At 39.6% G+C, this 22,780-nt stretch overlaps 1 non-coding gene across 1 annotated transcript; it reads right to left on the reverse strand.

The window, feature by feature from the left end:
- Positions 1-21,790: 21,790 nt before the first annotated feature.
- Positions 21,791-21,862, reverse strand: TRNAC-GCA. Its single transcript has one exon. It is a non-coding gene; the product is annotated as a tRNA-Cys (tRNA).
- Positions 21,863-22,780: the final 918 nt, after the last annotated feature.

The following is a 22,780-nucleotide window of genomic DNA, read 5'->3' on the forward strand; positions in this document are numbered from 1 at the left end:
AATAAAGTATAGCTGATTTCCAAAGATAGGATAACTTTATAAAAGATCTTATAGAATGAAAAAAAAATTAGAGGAAAACTGAAAGAAAAACTGGGAGAGAAAGTGATTTTGAGCCATTTCAAGCATCATGGAAAGTTCTATTGAACAATATTGCTCTGGAGAGATTCTTATTTTATAAAACTATAGTTGCAAATAGAGTTTTGGATAAAATTATTAGATTCACAACCAGCTTTATTTTCTCTTAGGTCTTAAGATGTATACTTTTTTGTCTATTAGAAATAGAACAAAAACAAAAAATCTGATATTTTTACACTGGAATATCACCCATCAATGAAAATGAATTAATTATAGGTACACAAAAATAGCGAGATATGCATAAAACTTGTAATTGTAACATTGAACAAAAGATTTAAGATACCATTTATATAAAGTTCAGAAAGGGATGCAAACATAGGTGGTAAAAACAACTATAGCAAAATAAGAAAGTGATTATTATAAACTCATAATAATGGTTATGTCTATGGCAGAGGGAGGAAAATGTACTCTAGAAAGCATATGTGTGTGGGCTTGTGAGTTGCCAGCGTTGTTCTATTTCCCAACCTGTGTGGTGGCAACATCTGTGATTTTCTATAAAGTCTCTTGAAAGCATTATATTTTGCAATAAAATGGGCTAAAAATCACTGTCACAGTTATATGAATCTGCCTACTACTTTGAAGATATAAAATAAGTTTTAGCTGATACACTGAGGGATTATTTATTGCCAGGGTCCAGCCCCCGCAGGATCCAGGGGAACCTGAAGGAAAAATGGCGTCGGCGGATGATTTAGAGAGAGATAAGGAAAGAATATTGTAGATAAGAAAATAGAGGAGAGAAAGAGGCTGATATTCCTTGGTTTACATAGAAAGCCAATAAAATTTCAAGACAAGAAGTTTGCCCTGTTCACGGAGGCCACAGGTGCCTTCCCGGTCTCTCGAGGGAGTGAAGATGCAGAAGGTCTTCCCGTTCAGGTCTTAGAAACCCGGGCAGATAAGTGAATGCAGGGAGCCTATATGCTCCAAGGGATCAGCCTGAAAAAGAAAATAAGAGAGAAAAAAAGAGAAAAAAGAAAAACACAGGGTGACCGAGCTTCTTCAAGCGAGGCCCAGTAGCTTTATTATTAAAAGGTACTTTTATACCTTGTCTTATACATAGAGGGAAATGAAAGATGCAAAGTCATACAGAGTCAGCCCAAACATTACAACTGTTTTGTCTTTATCGAAACCAGGATTTTTCTGCAAACCATTCCCATAAACAATATTGTGTACATTATCTTCTGGCCTTGGAGGCCTGTGAACATTTTATGACCCTCTTTTGATAAAGGCTTCCCAACCAGAAAACTTATTTTCCTTTGAAATGTTTTTTCTTATATTTCTAATCTATGTCAGCCTCAGAAAGTATTTATTAAACAGAGTTACATTCTCATGAAGCAAATGTGCAGTGAGTTACAAGAAAGAACCAATTAGCTCAAAAGTCTGATGTGGTTAATTTCAAGGCTACACTTGTTTTTCTTACTTTCCAATTATGTTAACTAATGCACTCCCAAGTGCACAGTGGATAAGAGATATGGGAACTTAGCAACAAGCATTGGCCCAATAAATCCTATGCCTAGCACTACTCTAATAACTTTTAACTCTTTAAAAGGCTCTATGTTTTAGGCTTTCCATGCCTTTCACAGCTGGGAGGATGGAAATAATCATATGCATAGCTGCAAGAGTCTGGATATACCTGCCAAGCAAGCTATAATGCTAACAGAGGGATTTTGATTAAAAATATTCCTCTCATGTCCAGGAGACTTATTAGCTATAGCCCTAAGTTAATTTTCTCCAGAGAAAGGTGGTCAGGGTTAGCCCCATGTTAATGTCAGAGGAGTTGGTGAAAGTCATGAAATAGTAAAACAGACAGATTCTGGTTTGGGGGTAGATGCTCGAGAAGGCCTAGGGAGCCCATTGAGTCCTGAAGCCTTGCTTAACAGTTCTCTTCCACATGAACTTGTCATGGGTGGGATCTCCCGTGGTGGCTCCTGGAAAGTTATAAGTGCATGGATTCTATGTGGCAATGTACAGATTTTACAGACTGTTACCTTTTAGTGATGAGAAGAAATCCTTCATTTAAAAATTGTTGGTGGTAGATTACGGTTGTTGTTTCTGTTCAGTTGCTAAGTCATGTCCAACTCTTTGTGTTTCCATGGACTACAGCATGCCAGGCCTCCCTGTCCTTCACCATCTCCCAGAGTTTGCCTAAACTCATGTCCATTGATTTGGTGATGCTGGAGGCCTGGCGTACTGTGATTCATGGGGTTGCAAAGAGTCGGACATGACTGAGCAACTGAACTGACTGAAACAGATGTTACTTCTCATTCCCTGGAGGTTTACACAAATTGGATGGCATATTTTTATTCTATAAGTCTCTAAATGTTTTAAATATCTCTACTGAGCTTGCTGTCGCTTTCTTCTAGATGTCAAATGAAAGATTAATTGCGGTGTTAATAAATTTAAAAGTTGATACTGATCATAGAAGCATGAATTAAGAACAAGTTAACACAACAATTCTACTACCACTTAATCCAGATTAGACTCAAAATTTTCAGTTGAAAATACTTCCTATATTCAAAACAATGTCTTGTTCTGTAACGTAAGCCTCTAGAGGCTTCTTCCTAAGATAATTGTACAGTGTGTTTGTGTGCCAAGTTTCTTCAGTTGAATCTGACTCTTTGTGACCCTATGGTTTGTAGCCTGCCAGGCTCCTCTGTCTATGGGACTCTCCAGACAAGAATACTGGAGTGGGTTGCCATGCCCTCCTCCAGAGGAACTTCCTGATCCAGGAATCAAAGCCACGACTCCTGTCTCCTATATTGGCAGGTGGGTTCTTTACTACTAGTGCCACCTGGGAAGCCCAATTGTGTAACAGAAAAGATGATTTGCACCCAGTTACTCCTATAAAGGCTTTCCGGGTGGCGCTAGTGCTAAAGAACCCACCTGACAGTGCAAGAGACTTAAGAGACAAGGGTTTGATCCCTGGGTTGGGAAGATGCCCTGGAGGAAGGCATGGCAACCAGCTCCAGTATTCTTGCCTGAAGAATCCCATGGACAGAGGAGCCTGGTGGGCTGCAGTCCATAGAGTTGCAAAAAGACGCAACTGAAGCAGCTTAGCATGTACACATGCATTCCTATAACTTGAGGTTGCTATGTATGTGGAGATGAACAAAAAGACATATGAGAACCACTAGGATTTGGAGCCTAACTACCTTTCCAACTTAATTCCTTGCTCCTTCTCACTTTCCACTATGAGTTGATGAATATTAAGTTATTAATACTTGATCTTTTGTATTTCCATGCCTTCAACTGTTATGTGAAGATTCTTTTGGTTGCACTTGAAAAATCAATTCAAGCTAGATTAGGAGGAAAGTAAATTAAAAAAAAAAAAACTTTGAAAAAAAAGATTTTAAATTCTTACTGTACATTCCAAATAAGAAGTAAATAGAGGAGATCAGCCCTGGGATTTCTTTGGAAGGAATGATGCTAAAGCTGAAACTCAAGTACTTTGGCCATCTCATGCAAAGAGTTGACTCATTGGAAAAGACTCTGATGCTGGGAGGGATTAGGGGCAGGAGGAGAAGGGGACAGCAGAGGATGAGATGGCTGGATGGCATCACGGACTCAGTGGACATGAGTCTGAGTGAACTCCGGGAGTTGGTGATGGACAGGGAGGCCTGGCATGCTGCGATTCATGGGGTCGCAAAGAGTCAGACACGACTGAGCGAATGAACTGAGTATTAAAATTTGAAGATATTTCTCCCACCCGACATGGGAGCTCTTGACCAAACATAAAAAGTCCTACAACAGTTGTGGTTGGGCCATTCAGCTGATCATGCTCAGGGGCCAGCCCTGAACACTGGCATAAGTCTAGTTTTTGTGGCCCAGTCACAAAAAGAACACACAAGGCACACATCTGGAGTTTGTGGCCCCAGTGACCAGGGACAGTATGCTACTGGGTCCCACATAAAGCTACTTCTTCCACAGTGGGAGACAGCTGATTGCGCTAGTGGCAAAGAATCTGTCTGCCAATGCAGGAGATGTAAGAGATGAAGGTTTGATACCTGAGTCAGGAAGCTCTCCTGGAGGAAGAGATGACACCTCACTTTGGTATTCTTACCAGGAGAATACCATGGACAGAAATGCCTGGCAAGGTACAGTCCACGGGCTTGCAAAGACTGAGCATCTGAGGACAAGCATAAGCATCTAATATATAGAAAAAAACACACAAAAGAGTTAAGAAAGGTAAGGACACAAGAAATAATTTCCAACAGAAAGAATAAGCTAAAAACCTCAGAGAAAGAAATAAACAAGACAAAAATAAGAAACCTACCAGAAAAAGTTTTAAATGGTCATAGGATACTCACTGACTGGACTCAAGAGAATGGAGGAAAGCAGTGAGAACTTCAACAAAGAGCTGGAAAATATAAAAAAGAATCAATGACAGCTGAAGGATACAATAACTAAAATTCAAAAAAATATACTAGAGGGAATCAACTGAAGATTAGATGATGAAGAAAAACATGTTAGTAATCTGGAAGACATGGTAATGGAAATTACCCAAGTGGAATGGCACAAAGAAAATAGACTTTTGAAAAATAAAACTAACTTAAACACTACTGGAACAACATCACACGAACTAACATTCACATTATAAGGGTCCCACAAATAGAAGAGAGAGAGAAAAGGAGAGAAAACCTATTGGAAGAAATAATGGCTGAAATCTTTCCTAACCTGATGAAAGAAGTAAAAATCCAAGATCAGGAAGCACAGAAGTCACCAACAAGTTGAACTCAAAGAGATCCATACCAAGACATATAATTAAAATGTCAAAAGTTAAAGAGAATATCTTAAAAGGAAAAAAAAACATAATTATGTAAAGAGAAGCTATCAAAACACTATCAGCTGATTTTTAAGCAAAAAATTTATACACTCAGAAGGGAGAACACAGCATTTTCAAAGTGCTGAATAAAAATCACAAAGGAGAATACTCTATCCAACAAGGTTATCATTCAGAACCAAAGGAGAGTTTAAAGTGTTTCCCAGATGAGCAGAAGCTTAAAAAAGTTTATCACCACAAACCCTCCCCATCTACAAGAAATGTTAAAGGGACTTCTTAAAACTGAAAAGAAAAAGGTATAACAAGATATACAAAAATTATGAGAAAAAAAGTTGATTCCACATGCATGACTTAGTATGAATAGGATGCTAGATTTCTAATTAAAAAAAAACAACAGATATGCAACAAGCTAGAAAGGTTTACTGCATAGCAAAGGGAACTATAGTCAATATCTTATAATGACCTATAATGGAAAATATTTTTCAAAAATAATATATATGTATATGTATAATAATCAAACAAAAAAGAATTCTACTTTTCTGAAATTTAGCAATGTTCATCTTTTTGCCAATTTTTCTAAATGTCCTATAGACATCTGATAACAATGTATGAGATACAAAATTTTAAGTATATTTGTGTAGGATATAAGATTAATATAAATAGAAACCCTTATTATATTTAAATTATTAATGACATCATGCAAGATGCTCCTATTCTTATTTTTTCTGTATTTGATAAAATATTCTCAGAGAAATATTAATATGTCTCACTATGTTATATATTTTTTATTTTCTCTTCTCTTTCTTCTGATTTTTGCTTTATGTATCTCTGTTTCTTTGTTGTTAGGTGTCTAATGGTTTATGATGCCTATCTTCTTTGTGAATTGTACTTTTGATCATTAATAATATTCATCTTTGTTACAAAAACAAAGTAAAATTAAGGTTTGTTTGAAAAAAGATCTGCTACATCACTTCAGAACAATTTGGATTTCTTATTTTGGCTATTTTTGCTTTCAAATTTTGGAATCTTAATGCCATCTTTAACTGTCTGCCAATTTAACATTCTTCAATTTTGACTTGGAAATTATGCAATAAATAGTTTTTCATTCTTTAAAAAAGATAACATTATACTTAATGATGAGAAATTGAACATGATTAAATAAAATTTATATTTTAAGGCAAAATAAAAAAATTAAAGATAAAATTCTCTCTGTATGTTTGGGCCTTCTCCCTCTTTAATGTACAGTGTATATTACACATTAACCAGATCTCCTCAACTTTGGGAGAGACTGCTCACTCATAAAGATCAGTGTTTTTTTTTCTTGCTTTTGATGCTAGCAATGAAGCAGTGAAACATCTTAAAAGAATAATGTTCTTTCCCAGCTCTGTAAGGGATGATGGTGATTTGCTTCTTGCTTTGTACTGCTTATCTGAACAATGTATCCTTGGTAAATTATCTGTACATCATTTTGATATGCTATCTTTTGTCTCAAAAAACTATGTTTTTGACTTCTAACAGGAGAACAGTTCTCAGAGCTTTAAGTGTCTGCTTCCAGGCTTTTAATCCTTAGTTTTGTTTGAGTGAAAATTCTTTTTTTTTCTCTTAAAAAGAAGAAAAAGGCATAACTAAATTTACAAAAATTTGAAAGAGAAGTCACGTTGATACAGGCAAACATGTAGTAAAACAATTGGTCAAATGCCTGTATAGCTACGAGTACAAAACTAGTACAATTATCTATATCTGCAATAATTAGTTAAGGGATATGCAAAATATAAAATAAAAAACATAGCACATAATGACAGGAGCAACAATATAGTGCTTTTAGAATTCACTCAAACCCTATGAACTTAAAATATATATGTTCATGGTTGTTATAGAAGACCTTCAAGGTAACCAAAAATCAATACTAGGTAGGCAAAAATTAAAGAGGAAGGAATCCAAACATAGCATTAACAAAAGGAATCAAATGAAAAGAGTAGAGAGCAAGAAACAAAGGAAAGAACAAAGAATGACAAAAACTACCAGAAATCAAGCAGCAAAATGTACCCTATGGACTGTAGTCTATAGGGCTCCTCCATCCATGGGATTTCCAGGCAAGATTACTGGAGTAGGTTGCCATTTCCTTCTCCAGAGGATCTTCCCGACCCAGGGATTGAACCCGGGTAGCCCACAGGGTAAGCAGACACTTTACCGTCTGAGCCACAAGGGAAACCCTAATAAATACATATCTTTCAATAATTAAATGTAATGGACTAAATGCTCCAATTGAAGGACATAGATATGCTGATTGGTTAATAAAACAAGATCCATCTATTTGCTGTTTACAAGAGATTCACATCAGAGCTAAAGACACATACAGACTGAGAGTGAGGGGATGGAAAAAGAGATTTCATTCAAATGATAAAAGTAAAGCTGGGGTAACTAACAATACTTATTTAAAATAAAATAGACTTTGATACAAAGATTGTAAGATAAGATAAAGAAGGATATTACATAACGATAAAAGGATCAATTCAATAGAAAGATATAAGTGACAGTCACTTAGTCGTGTCTGACTCTTTGTGACCCCATGGACTGCAGCCTGCTGGCTCCTCTGTTCATGGAATTCTCCAGGCAAGAATACTGGAGTGGGTTGTCATTTCCTTCTGCAATGATAAAAGGATCAATACTTATAAATACATATGCACCCATCTTAAGAGCACCTAAATACATAAAGTGAATACTACCAGACATAAAGGAAGAAATGGACAAGAATAAAATAATAGTAGGAGACTTTAACACCTCACTTACATCAATTGATAGGTTATTCAGAAAATCAACAAGGTAACATTGGCCTTTATAACGCATTGGAGCATATGGACTTAATTTAAATGCATAGAACATTCTATCCCTAAGCAGAAAGATACACATTCATTTCAAGTGCATATGGAACCTTCTTCAGAATAGATCACTTTAGGTCACTAAAGTAGTCTTAATATATTTGAAAAACCTGAAATAATATCAGTCACCTTATCTGACCAATACAGTATGAGATCAGAAATCAAATACGGGGGAAAAGGATAAAATATAATCATGTGGAGTATAAACAACTTACTAGTAAACAACCAAAAGGCCACTAAACACATCACTGAGGAAATAAAAAAATGCTTTGAGACAAATTAAAATGGAAACACAGTGTTCCAAAATCTATGGATGTAACAAAAGCATTACTTCTAGTTTTCTAGAAAGAAACAATGTAATACAGGACTAACACAGAAAATAAGAAACATCTCCAATAACAATATAAACTTAGATCTAAAGGAATTTTTTTAAAATTAAACATTTGTAGAAGAAAGGAGTGAAATAAGGAAGATAAAACAACAGAAAGGATCAATAAAACTAAGATCTGGTTCTTTGAAAATATAAACTATATTGTTAAACCTTTAGCTATGTTCATTAAGAAAAAAGAGAGGGCCCAAATGAATACATTCAGAAATGAAAGACAAGTTGCAACTGATAGCACTGAAATATAACAGGTAATGAGGGATTTGCTATGACCAGTGCATTTTTTTGGCAAAAGTCTATTAGTATTTGCCCTGCTTCATTCTGCATTCCAAAGCCAAATTTGCCTGTTACTCCAGGTGTTTCTTGACTTTCTACTTTTGCATTCCAATCCCCTATAATGAAAAGGACATCTTTTGGGGGTATTAGTTCTAAAAGGTCTTGTAGGTCTTCATAAAACCGTTCAACTTCAGCTTCTTCAGCGATACTGGTTGGGGCATAGACTTGGATTACTGTGATATTGAATGGTTTGCCTTGGAGATGAACAGAGATCATTCTGTCGTTTTTGAGATTGCATCCAAGTACTGCATTTTGGACTCTTTTGTTGACCATGATGCCTACTCCATTTCTTCTGAGGGATTCCTGCCCACAGTAGTAGATATAATGGTCATCTGAGTTAAATTCACCCACTCCAGTCCATTTTAGTTCGCTGATTCCTAGAATACTGACATTCACTCTTGTCATCTCTTGTTTGACCACTTCCAATTTGCCTAGATTCATGGACCTGACATTCCAGGTTCCTATGCAATACTGCTCTTTACACCATCGGACCTTGCTTCTATCACCAGTCACATCCACAGCTGGGTACTGTTTTTGCTTTGGCTCCATCCATTCACTCTTTCTGGAGTTATTTCTTCACTGATCTCCAGTAGCATATTGGGCACCTACTGACCTGGGGAGTTCCTCTTTCAGTATCCTATCATTTTGCCTTTTCATACTGTTCATGGGGTTCTCAAGGCAAGAATACTGAAGTGGTTTGCCATTCCCTTTTCCAGTGGACCACATTCTGTCAGAAATGCAGTGGTCTAGCAAACACCCTCTTCCAACAACACAAGAGAAGATTCTACACGTGGACATCACCAGATGGTCAACACCGAAATCAGACTGATTATATTCTTTGCAGCCAAAGTTGGAGAAGCTCTATACAGTCAACAAAAACAAGACCAGGAGCTGACTGTGGCTCTGATCATGAACTCCTTATTACCAAATTCAGACTTAAATTGAAGAAAGTAGGGAAAACCGCTAGACCATTCAGGTATGACCTCAATCAAATCCCTTATGTTTATACAGTGGAAGTGAGAAATAGATTTAAGGGCCTAGATCTGATGGATTTAAGGGCCTAGATCTGATAGGTAGAGTGCCTGATGAACTATGGAATGAGGTTCGTGACATTGTACAGGACACAGGGATCAAGACCATCGCCATGGAAAAGCAATGCAAAAAAGAAAAATTGCTGTCTGAGGAAGACTTACAAATAGCTGTGAAAAGAAGAGAAGCGAAAAGCAAAGGAGGAAAGGAAAGATATAAGCATCTGAATGCAGAGTTCCAAAGAATAGCAAAAAGAGATAAGAAAGCCTTCTTCAGTGATCAATGCAAAGAAATAGAGGAAAACAACAGAATGCGAAAGACTAGAGATCTCTTCAAGAAAATTAGAGATACCAAGGGAACATTTCATGCAAAGATGGGCTCGATAAAGGACAGAAATGGTATGGACTTAACAGAAGCAGAAGATATTAAGAAGAGGTGGCAAGAATACACGGAAGAACTGTACAAAAAAGATCTTCATGACCCAGATAATCACGATGGTGTGATCACTCACCTAAAGCCAGAAATCTTGGAATGTGAAGTCAAGTGGGCCTTAGAAAGCATCACTACGAACAAAGCTAGTGGAGCTGATGGAATTCCAGTTGAGCTATTTCAAATCCTGAAAGATGATGCTGTGAAAGTGCTTCACTTAATATGCCAGCAAGTTTGTAAAACTCAGCAGTGGCCACAGGACTGGAAAAGGTCAGTTTTCATTCCAATCCCAAAGAAAGGCAATGCCAAAGAATGCTCAAACTACCACACAATTGCACTCATCTCACATGCTAGTGAAGTAATGCTCAAAATTTTCCAAGCCAGGCTTCAGCAATAAGTGAACCCTGAACTCCCTGATGTTCAAGCTGGTTTTAGAAAAGGCAGAGGAACCAGAGATCAAATTGCCAACATCCGCTGGATCATCAAAAAAGCAAGAGAGTTCCAGAAAAACATCTATTTCTGCTTTATTGACTATGCCAAAGCCTTTGACTGTGTGGATCACAATAAACTGGAAAATTCTGAAAGAGATGGGAATACCAGACCACCTAACCTGCCTCTTGAGAAATCTGTATGCAGGTCAGGAAGCAACAGTTAGAACTGGACATGGAACAACAGACTGGTTCCAAATAGGAAAAGGAGTACGTCAAGGCTGTATATTGTCACCCTGCTTATTTAACTTCTATGCAGAGTATATCATGAGAAATGCTGGACTGGAAGAAACACAAGCTGGAATCAAGATTGCCAGGAGAAATATCAATAACCTCAGATATGCAGATGACACCACCCTTATGGCAGAAAGTAAAGAGGAACTAAAAAGCCTCTTGATGGAAGTGAGAGAGGAGAGCAAAAAGTTGGCTTAAAGCTCAACATTCAGAAAACGAAGATCATGGCATCCGGTCCCATGACTTCATGGGAAATAGATGGGGAAGCAGTAGAAACAGTGTCAGACTTTATTTTTCTTTGGCTTCAAAATCACTGCAGATGGTGATCTCAGCCATGAAATAAAAGACGCTTCCTCCTTGGAAGAAAAGTTATGACCAACCTAGATAGCATATTCAAAAGCAGAGACATTACTTTGCCGACTAAGGTCCGTCTAGTCAAGGCAATGGTTTTTCCTGTGGTCATGTATGGATGTGAGAGTTGGACTGTGAAGAAAGCTGAGCGCCAAAGAATTGATGCTTTTGAACCATGGTGTTGGAGAAGTCTCTTGAGAGTCCCTTGGACTGCAAGGAGATCCAACCAGTCCATTCTGAAGGAGATCAGCCCTGGGATTTCTTTGGAAGGAATGATGCTAAAGCTGAAGTTCCAGTACTTTGGCCACCTCATGCGAAGAGTTGACTCATTGGAAAAGACTGATGCTGGGAGGGATTGGGGGCAGGAGGAGAAGGGGACGACCGAGGATGAGATGGCTGGATGGCATCACTGACTCGATGGACGTGAGTCTGAGTGCACTCCGGGAGAAGGTGATGGACAGGGAGGCCTGGAGTGCTGCGATTCATAGGGTCGCAAAGAGTCGGACACGACTGAGCAACAAAACTGAACTGTCCCCTTCTCCTCCTGCCCCCAATCCCTCCCAGCATCAGAGTCTTTTCCAATGAGTCAACAACAAAAGTCCAGGACCAGACTGCTAGATAGGTGAAATATACCAAACATTTGTAAAAGTTACTGTTTATCTTCTCCAACTATTTCAAAAAGTTAAAGATAAGGGGTTTGCTATCTAAAAAGAAATGGAGTATTGGGACAAGATGGCAGAGGAGTAGGTGGATGTGAAGTCCATCTTTCTCCATGGATACATCAGGAATACACCTCCAGATACAGAAGTGCTTGCATAGCACCAGCTGAGAGCAGACAGGAGTACCTGATCATGGGAAAAGAATATATACAACCAGAGGAAACTGTAGGACAAAAGAAAAACAGGAGTAGGGGAAAACCAGGAGTGTTAGTAGGACTGGACCTGCCCTCGGCGGGCGAGGGAACTGAAGCAGGGGTCCGATTCCCATATCAGGGCAATTGTCTGGGTCAGAGGTGAAACATTTAAGGTTGAGAGTGATGCAGCTGATCTGTGGCAGCTTAAAGGGAATGAAAATCAGACAGTCCTTGTCGTAGCCAAACGTATTCCAGACAGGGATGCAGGTCCCCTAGAAGGTGCAGCAGCAATTGTGCAGCAGTTGGAAAAATCTTTGGCCTTCCTTTTCTTTGGGATTGGAATGAAAACTGACCTTTTCCAGTCTTGTGGCCACTGGTGACTTTCCCAAATTTGCTGGCATATTGAGTAGAGCACTTTAACAGTATCATCTTTTAGGATTTGAAGTAGCTCATCCGGAATTCTATCACCTCCACTAGATTTGTTCATAGTGATGCTTCCTAAGGCCCACTTGACTTCAGACTCCAGGATGTCTGGCTCTAGGTAAGTGATCATACCCTTATGTTTATCTGAGTCATTAAAATCTTTTCTGTATAGTTCAGTGTATTCTTGCCACCTTTTCTTAATATCTTCTGTTTCTGTTAGGTCCATACTCTTTCTGTCCATTATTGTGCCCACCTTTGAATGAAATATTCCTTTGGTAACTATAACCTTCTTGAAGAGATCTCTAGTCTTTCCCATTTTGTTGTTTTCCTCTGGGGCTTCGCTGATAGCTCAGTTGGTCAAGAATCCACCAGCAATGCAGGAGATCCTAGTTTGATTCCCAGGTCAGGAAGATCTGTGTGTTTTTCTCTATATCTTTGCATTGATCACCAAAAAAAGGATTTCTTATCTCTCCTTGCTGTTCTTTGGAATTCTGCATTCAGATGGATATATCCTTCCTTTTCTCCTTTGTCTTTAGCTTCTCTTCTTTTCTCAACTATTTTTAAGGCCTCCTTAGACAACCATTTTGCCTTTTTGCATTTCTTTATCTTGGTGATGGTCTTGATCACTGCCTCCTGTACAATGTCACCAATCTCTGTCCATAGTTCTTCAGGCACTCTGCCTGTAGTTCTTCAGGCACTCTGTCTATCAGATTGAATCCCTTGAATATATTTGTCACTTCTACTGTATAATCATGAGGGATTAGATTTAGGTCATACTGGAATGGTCTAGAAGTTTTCCCTAATTGTCTAGTGTTTGTTTTTTTTTTTTTTCTAAATGGCATTTAGAAAACAACCCCATACCCACCAGAGATGCTTGGAGGGATCAATCAAAACCTTGTGCTTACCAGGACCCAGAGGCCCCACAGAGACTGACACAGACCTGACCTGCCTTTAAGAGTCTGAGAGTCTCCTGTGGAGGCATGGATCTGCAGTGGCCTGCTATAGGGACAGAGGCTCTGGTTGCAGCATACCTGGGTCAGAGAGTGTTACCCACCATAGAACCACTGAGTAGATGCCTCACAGACTGCAAAACAATTATACCAAAGAAGTTCTCACACTGTTAAGAAAGTTCTAGGACCCACAGCTGATTTCCCAACCTGGAGGTCTGGCAAAGGGACTGAGAACCCCCAGGGAATTTGACTTTGTAGGCCAGTGGGATTTGATTACAGAACTTCCACAGGAGTGGGGAAATAGACTCTTGGAGTTCACAAACAAAACATGTGTGCACCAGGAGCCGGGAGAAAGGAGTATTGTTCCCATAAGAGACTGAGTCAGACTTGCCAGTGAGTGTCCAGAAGCCTCTACAGTTTGGCCTCAGGTCAAACAACAGGGAGGGAACACAGTCCCACCCATGAACAGAAAATTGAACTAAAGATTTACTGAACATGGCCCTGCCCATCAGAACAAGAGTCAATTCTCCCCTCAGTCAGGCTCTCCCATTAGGAAACTTCTAGAAGCCTCTTATATTTATTCATCAGAGGGCATACAGAGTGAAAAACACAATCACAGAAAACTAACCAAAGTGATCACAAAAACCACAGCCTTGTCTAACTCAATGAAACTATGAGCCATGCCATGTAGAACAACTCAAGATGGATGGGGCATGGTAGAGAGTTCTGACAACATTTCTTCCACTGGAGAAGGGAATAACAAACCACTTCAGTATTCTTGCCTTGAGAACCTAATGAACAGTTTGAAAAGGCAAAAAGATATGACACTGAAAGATGAACTCCCCAGGTCGGTAGGTGCCCAATATGCTACTAGAGAAGAGTGGAGAAATAACTTCAGAAACATTGAAGAGTCAGAGCCAAAGTGAAAACAACACCCAGGAGTGGATGTGACTGGTGATGGAAGTAAAGTCTGATGCTGTAAAGAACAACATTGCATAGAAACCTGGAATGTTTGGTCTATGAATCAAGCTAAATTGGAAGTCAAACAGGCAATGGCAAAAGTGAATATTGACAATTTTAGGAATCAGTGAACTAAAATGGTCTGCAATGGTCGAATTTAACTCAGTTCAGTTCAGTCGCTCAGTCGTGTCCGACTCTTTGTGATCCCATGAACCGCAGCACGCCAGGCCTCCCCATCCATGACCAACTCCCAGAGTTCACCCAGATCCCTGTCCACCAAGTCAGTGATGCCATCCAACCATCTCATCTTCTGTCGTCCCCTTCTCCACCTGCTCTCAATCTTTCCCAGCATCAGAGTCTTTTCAAATGAATCAGCTCTTCACATCAGGTGGCCAAAGTACTGGAGTTTCAGCTTCAACATCAGTCCTTCCAATGAACACTCAGGACTGATCTCCTTTAGGATGGACTGATTGGATTTCCTTGCAGTGCAAGGGACTCTCAAGAGTCTTCTCCAACACCATGGTTCAAAAGCATCAATTCTTTGGTGCTCAACTTTCTTCACAGTCCAACTCTCACATCCATACATGACCACTGGAAAAACCATAGCCTTGACTAGATGGACCTTTGTTGACAAAGTAATGTCTCTGCTTTTCAATATGCTGCCTAGGTTGTTCATAACTTTCCTTCCAAGGAGTAAGCGTCTTTTAATTTCATGGCTACAGTCACCATCTGCAGTGATTTTGGAGCCCCCAAAAACAAAGTCTGACATTGTTTCCACTGTTTTCCCATCTATTTCCCATGAAGTGATGGGACTGGATGCCATGAGCTTCGTTTTCTGAATGTGGAGCTTTAAGCCAACTTTTTTGCTCCCCTCTTTCACTTTCATCAAGAGGCTTTTTAGCTCCTCTTCGCTTTCTGCCATAAGGGTGGTGTCATCTGCATATCTGAAGTTATTGATATTTCTCCTGGCAATCTTGATTCCAGCTTGTGTTTCTTCCAGTCCAGTGTTTCTCACGATGTACTCTGTATAGAAGTTAAATAAGCAGGGTGACAATATACAGCCTTGACGTACTCCTTTTCCTATTTGGAACCAGTCTGTTGTTCCATGTCCAGTTCTAACTGTGGCTTCCTGACCTGCATACAGATTTCTCAAGAGGCAGGTTAGGTGGTCCGGTATTCCCATCTCTTTCAGAATTTTCCACAGTTTATTGTGATCCACACAGTCAAGGGCTTTGGCATAGTCAATAAAGCAGAAATAGATGTTTTTCTGGAACTCTCTTGCTTTTTCCATGATCCAGCGGATGTTGACAATTTGATCTCTGGTTCCTCTGCCTTTTCTAAAACCAGCTTGAACATCAGGGAGTTCAGGGTTCGCGTATTGCTGAAGCCTGGCTTGAGCATTACTTTACTAGCATGTGAGATGAGTGCAATTGTGCGGTAGTTTGAGCATTCTTTGGCATTGCCTTTCTTTGGGATTGGAATGAAAATTGACCTTTTCCAGTCCTGTGGCCACTGTTGAGTTTTCCAAGTTTGCTGACATATTGAGTGCAGCAATTTCACAGCATCATCTTTCAGGATTTGAAACAGCTCAACTGGAATTCCATCACCTCCATTAGCTTTGTTTGTAATGATGCTTTCTAAGGCCCACTTGACTTCACATTCCAAGATGTCTGGCTCGAGATGAGTGATCACATCATCATGATTATCTGGGTCGTGAAGATCTTTTTTGTACAGTTCTTCTGTGTATTCTTCATCTGCATATCTGAGGTTATTGATATTTCTCCCAGCAATCTTGATTCCAGTGTGTGCTTCTTCCAGCTCAGCGTTTCTCATGATGTACTCTGCATATAAATTAAATAAGCAGGGTGACTATATACAGCCTTGACGTACTCCTTTTCCTGTTTGGAACCAGTCTGTTGTTCCATGTCTAGTTCTAACTGTTGCTTCCTGACCTGCATACAGGTTTCTCAAGAGGCAGGCCAGGTGGTCTGGTATTCCCATCTCTTTCAGAATTTTCCACAGTTTATTGTGATCCACACAGTCAAAGGCTTTGGCATAGTCAATAAAGCAGAAATAGAAGTGTTTTTTTGGAACTCTCTTGCTTTTTTGATGGCCCAATGGGTATTGGAAATTTGATCTCTGGTTCCTCTGCCTTTTCTAAAACCAGCTTGAACATTTGGTAGTTCACAGTTTACATATTGCTGAAGCCTGGCTTGGAGAATTTTAAGCATTACTTTATTAGCATGTGAGATGACTGCAATTTGCGGTAGTTTGAGCCTTCTTTGGCATTGCCTTTTTTTGGGATTGGAATGAAAACTGACCTTTTCCAGTCCTGTGGCCACTGCTGAGTTTTCCAAATTTGCTGGCGTATTGACTGGAGCACTTTCACAGCATCATCTTTCAGGATTTGAAATAGCTCCACTGGAATTCCATCACCTCCACTAGTTTTGTTCATAGTGATGCTTCCTAAGGCCCGCTTGACTTTACATTCCAGGATGTCTGGCTCTAGGTGAGTGATCACACCATCGTGATTATCTGGGTCTTGAAGATCTTTTTTGTACAGTTCTTCTGTGTATTCTTGCCACGTCTTCTTAATATCTTCTGCTTCTGTTAGGTCCTTACCATTTCTGTCCTTTATTGTGCCCATCTTTGCAAGAAATGTTCCCTTGGTATCTCTAATTTTCTTGAAGGGATCTCTAGTCTTTCTCATTCTATTGTTTTCCTCTATATCTACTACGTGGGCAAGAATCCCTTAGAAGAAATGGAGTGGCCCTCATAGTCAACAAAAGAGCCTGAATTCAGTACTTGGGTACAATCTCAAAAATGATAGAATGATCTCTGTTTGTTTCCAAGGCAAATCATTCAGTATCACAGTAATCCAAGTCTATGCCCCAACCACTAATGCCAAATAAGCTGAAGTTGAACCATGCTATGAAGACCTACAAGAACTTCTAGAACTAACACCAAAAAAAGGTGTCCTTTTTATCATAGGGGACTGGAATCCAAAAGTAGGAAGTCAAGAGATACCTGGAGTAACAGGCAAATTGGGCCTTGTAGTACAAAATGAAACAGGACAAAGGCTAACAGAGTTTTGCCAAAAGAATGCACTGATTATAGCAAACACCCTCTTCCAACAACACAAGATATGACTCTATATGTGGACATTACCAGATGGTCAATACAAAATCAGATTGATTATATTATTTGCAGCTGACGATGAAGAAACTCTATACAGTCAGCAAAAACAAGACCAGGAGCTCAATGTGGCTCAGATCATAAACTGCTTATTGCAAAATTCAAATTTAAATTGAAGAAAGTAGGGAAAACCGCTAGACCATTCACTAATTATTACAGAAATGCAAACCAAAGCTGCAATCAGATATCATTTCACACAATCCAGAATTGCTATCATTATAGAATTCACAATCAATAAATGCTAGAGAGGGTGTGGAGAGAAGAGAACCCTTCTACACTGTTAGTGGGAATGTAAATTGGTATAGCCTCTATGTCAAACAGTATAGAGGCTCTTTAAAAAGCTAAAAAATAGAGTTACTTTATGACCCTGCAATCTAACTCCTGGTCATATATTTGGACAAAAGCATAATCCAAAAGGTTACATACACTCAGTATTCACTGCAGCACTGTTTAAAATAGCCAAGACATAGAAGCAACCTAAATGTCCATTAACAAAGGAATGGATAAAGAAGAAACGGTACATATGTACAATTAAAGAGAATGAAATAATTCCATTTGCAGTGATATGGATGGACCTAGGTATTGTCATACTAGTGAAGTAAGTCAGACAAAGAAGAAATATCATATGATATCCCTTATATATGTAATTCAAAGGAAATTATGCAAATGAACTTACAAAGTAAAAGACCCACAGACTTAGAGAATGAATTTATGGTTGCTGAGGAGAAGGATAGGAGAAAGGATAGTTATGGAGTTTGGGGTAGACATATACATGCTGCTATATTTAAAATGGATAGCCTACAAGGATATACTGCATAACACATGGAACTCTGCTCAACGTTATGTGGCATCTTGGATGAGAGGGGATTTTGGGGGAGAATGGATACATGTATAGTATGACTTAATCCTTTTGCTGTACATGGGCTGTACACAATATTTTTTGTTAATCAGCTATACCCCAATGTTAAATAGAAAGTTTTTTTTTTAAGTTAAAGATAAGGGAATACCATGAGGCCAAAATCCCCTAATATCTAAACTAGACAAAGATATTACAGAATCCAAAATCCAAAAGGATAAAAGAAAATTATAGGCCAATATTCATGGGGTTGCAAAGAGTCGGACATGACTGAGCAATTGAAATGAACTGAACTGAACTGATCCTTGATGAATACAGATGCAAAAATTCTCAAGAAAATGATAGCAAACCAAACTCAAAAATATTTCAGAGATAGCATACACCATGGTAAAATGAGATTTCTGCCAGTGGCACAAGGATGGTTCACTATATGCAAATCAATCACTGTGATAAACCACATTAAAATGAAAAATAACAAATTGTATGATCATGCAGATATACAGAAGTATTTATAAAACTCACATCCATTTACAATAAAAAAGGAAAAGGCTTTTACACAGTGAAGGAAACCATGAACATAATAAAAAAGCAACCTACAGAATAGAAGATATTTGTAAAGGATATATCTGTTAAGGAATAATATCTAAAATTTATTTTAAACAAGAGTACTGGAGTGGGGTACCATTGCCTTCTCCGAAGACATTATTTAAAAGTAAATTAAATAAATTCCTCATTTTGTAATGGCTGTAATATGTAGTTTGACATATGGCATATTTATTGTTTTAAACAAGATTTTATGGACACTATACTGGAACTATCACATGCAAAATTCAAGAAAAAGTCACACAGTTCAGTTCAGTTCAGTTGCTCAGTCGTGTCTGACTTTTGTGACCCTATGAATCACAGCACACCAGGCCTCCCTGTCCATCACCAACTCCCAGAGTTTACCCAAACTCAGGTCCATCGAGTCAGTGATGCCATCCAGCCATCTCATCCTCTGTCGTCCCCTTCTCCTCCTGGCCCCAATCCCTCCCAGCATCAGGGTCTTTTCTAATGAACCAACTCTTCACATGAGGTGGCCAGAGTATTGGATTTTCAGCTTCAGCATCAGTCCTTCCAATGAACACCCAGGACTGATCTCCTTTAGGATGGACTGGTTGGATCTCCTTGCAGTGCAAGGGACTTGCAAGAGTCTTCTCCAACACCATAGTTCAAAAGCATCAATTCTTCGGCACTCAGCTTTCTTCACAGTCCAACTCTCACATCCATACACGACCACTGGAAAAACCATAGACTTGACTAGCAAATGAAATCATATCCTTTTCTTGCAGCTATTCCCTCTTCACAATAAAGCCTGGGAGTTCGAGAGTAGCACTGCTCAGTCAGCTAGGCATTCCATGAATTGCCAGCTTCTTCCTTCTTACCCTATATTCTCTTTCCCTATTACCTTTTTCCTCTATTTTCTTTTCAGTTCAGTTCAGTCGCTCAGTCATGTCCGACTCTTTGGGACCCCATGAATCGCAGCACGCCAGGCCTCCCTGTCCATCACCATCTCCCGGAGTTCACTCAGACTCACATCCTTCGAGTCAGTGATGCCATCCAGCCATTTCATCCTCTGTCGTCCCCTTCTCCATCTGCCCCCAATCCCTCCCAGGTTCAGAGACTTTTACAATGAGTCAACTCTTCACATGAGGTGGCCAAAATACTGGAGCTTCATCTTTAGCATCATTCCTTCCAAAGAAATCCCAGGGATGATCTCCTTCAGAATCGACTGATTGGATCTCCTTGCAGTCCAAGGGACTCTCAAGAGACTTCTCCAACACCATGGTTCAAAAGCATCAATTCTTTGGTGCTCAGCCTTCTTCACGGTCCAACTCTCACATCCATACATGACCACAGGAAAAACCATAGCCTTGACTAGACGGACCTTAGTCGGCAAAGTAATGTCTCTGCTTTTGAATATACTATCTAGGTTGGTCATAACTTTTCTTCCAAGGAGTAAGCATCTTTTAATTTCATGGCTACAGTCACCATCTGCAGTGATTTTGGAGCCCCCCAAAAATAAAGTCTGACACTGTTTCCACTGTTTCCCCATCTATTTCCCATAAACTAATGGGACCAGATGCCATGATCTTCGTTTTCTGAATGTGGAGCTTTAAGCCAACATTTTTGCTCTCCTCTTTCACTTTCATCAAGAGGCTTTTTAGCTCCTCTTCACTTTCTGCCATAAGGGTGGTGTCATCTGCATATCTGAGGTTATTGATATTTCTCCTGGCAATCTTGATTCCAGCTTGTGTTTCTTCCAGTCCAGCGTTTCTCACGATGTACTCTGCATAGAAGTTAAATAAGCAGGGTGACAATATACAGCCTTGACGCATTCCTTTTCCTATTTGGAACCAGTCTGTTGTTCCATGTCCAGTTCTAACTGTGGCTTCCTGACCTGCATACAGATTTCTCAAGAGGCAGGTTAGGTGGTCCGGTATTCCCATCTCTTTCAGAATTTTCCACAGTTTATTGTGATCCACACAGTCAAGGGCTTTGGCATAGTCAATAAAGCAGAAAAAGATGTTTTTCTGGATCTCTCTTGCTTTTTCCATGATCCAGCAGATGTTGGCAATTTGATCTCTGGTTCCTCTGCCTTTTCTAAAACCAGCTTGAACATCAGGGAGTTCAGGGTTCACGTATTGCTGAAGCCTGGCTTGGAGAATTTTGAGCATTACTTTACTAGCATGTGAGATGAGTGCAGTTGTGCGGTAGTTTGAGCATTCTTTGGCATTGCCTTTCTTTGGAATTGGAATGAAAACTGACCTTTTCCAGTCCTGTGGCCACTGCTGAGTTTTCCAAACTTGCTGGCATATTGAGTGAAGCACTTTCACAGCATCATCTTTCAGGATTTGAAACAGCTCAACTGGAATTCCATCACTGCCACTAGCTTTGCTCATAGTGATGCTTTCTAAGGCCCACTTGACTTCACATTCCAAGATGTCTGGCTCTAGGTGAGTGATCACATCATCATGATTATCTGGGTCATGAAGATCTTTTTTGTACAGTTCTTCCGTGTATTCTTGCCACGTCTTCTTAATATCTTCTGCTTCTGTTAGGTACAGACCATTTCTGTCCTTTATCGAGCCTATCTTTGCATGAAATGTTCCCTTGGTATCTCTAATTTTCTTGAAGAGATCTCCAGGCTCCGGGAGGAGCCACCCCACGTCCGAGGTCAGGGACGGCGGCCTAGAGGAGCTACCCCGTGTATGAGGTCAGTGGCGGCTGGGAGGAGATACCCCACATACAAGGTCAGGGCGGCGGCCGGGAGGAGCTACCCAGCGTCCGAGGCCAGTGGCGGCCAGGAGGAGATGTCCCACAAAGTGAAAGTGAAAGTGAATGTGAAGTTGCTCAGTCGTGTCTGACTCTTTGCGACCCCACGGACTGTATCCTACCAGGCTCCTCCATCCATGGGATTTTCCAGGCAAGAGTGCTGGAGTGGATTGCCATTTCCTTCTCCAGGGGATCTTCCCAACCCAGGAATCGAACCTGGGTCTCCTGCATTGCAGGCAGACGCTTTACCGTCTGAGCCACCAGGGAAGCAAGTGTGTGCTATTTTCTTTTAGTTTCCTGATTTCTTGCCTCCAGAGTAATGATTCTGATCCTTCACTGCACATTAGAAAGCTCACCTTGAAAGCCTTAAAAAATTCTACCACCCAGGTCATCCAGGCCAAGTAAATAAGAACCTCTGGGAGTGACAGCCAGGGATCAATATGTTTTGGGGTTTTGTTTTTTAAGATTTTTTTTTTACGTGACCATTTTGTTTGTCTTCATCTAATTTGTTACATTATTGTTTCTGTTTCATCTTTTGGTGTTTTGGCTACAAGGCATGTGGGGTCTTAGCTTCCCAACTAGGGATTGAACCCACAACTCCTGCACTGGAAGGCAAAGTTTTAACCACTAGACTTCCAGGGAAGTTCCATCAATACATCTTTTAAAACTTTATAGATGATTCCAGTGTGTATTCAAGTTTTCAAGCCTCTGCAAATCTTTGCTTATGTTTTCTTCCTCTCCCTGGCCCAATCTCTATCCCTATGTTTATTCTCTCCTGCCTTTGGCAAGCTGCCTGGTTCCTACACATCCTACAGATCTTATCTTACAACACAGGTATACTAGGAAGCCTTCCTTGACCATAAGGAATAAATGATAAGAATAGATGTAGAATTTTGAACAATGTAATTCTCAAGGTCTCTAAATTTACATCTAAAAATTATCCTTTGGACCATTTGATATCTATGCAATAAGCATTTTGAAGACTCAACTCTGTTTATCATGCTAACAATATACATCATTACTTTATTACCAACTGTCAGAGTTTGTGCTAGATGATTTGTCTACATTATTTCATTTCATCCTTCCAGAAATCTTTAGGAATTATTCAAATCCCACTTTATTACTGAGAAGACTGAAGCTTGGACAGTCTAATAAATTCCCAAATAAACACTATAGCTAAAGTAT

The sequence above is a fragment of the Oryx dammah genome, unplaced genomic scaffold (genome assembly GCF_014754425.2).
Source record: "Oryx dammah isolate SB20612 unplaced genomic scaffold, SCBI_Odam_1.1 HiC_scaffold_29, whole genome shotgun sequence".
Lineage (NCBI taxonomy): Eukaryota > Metazoa > Chordata > Mammalia > Artiodactyla > Bovidae > Oryx > Oryx dammah.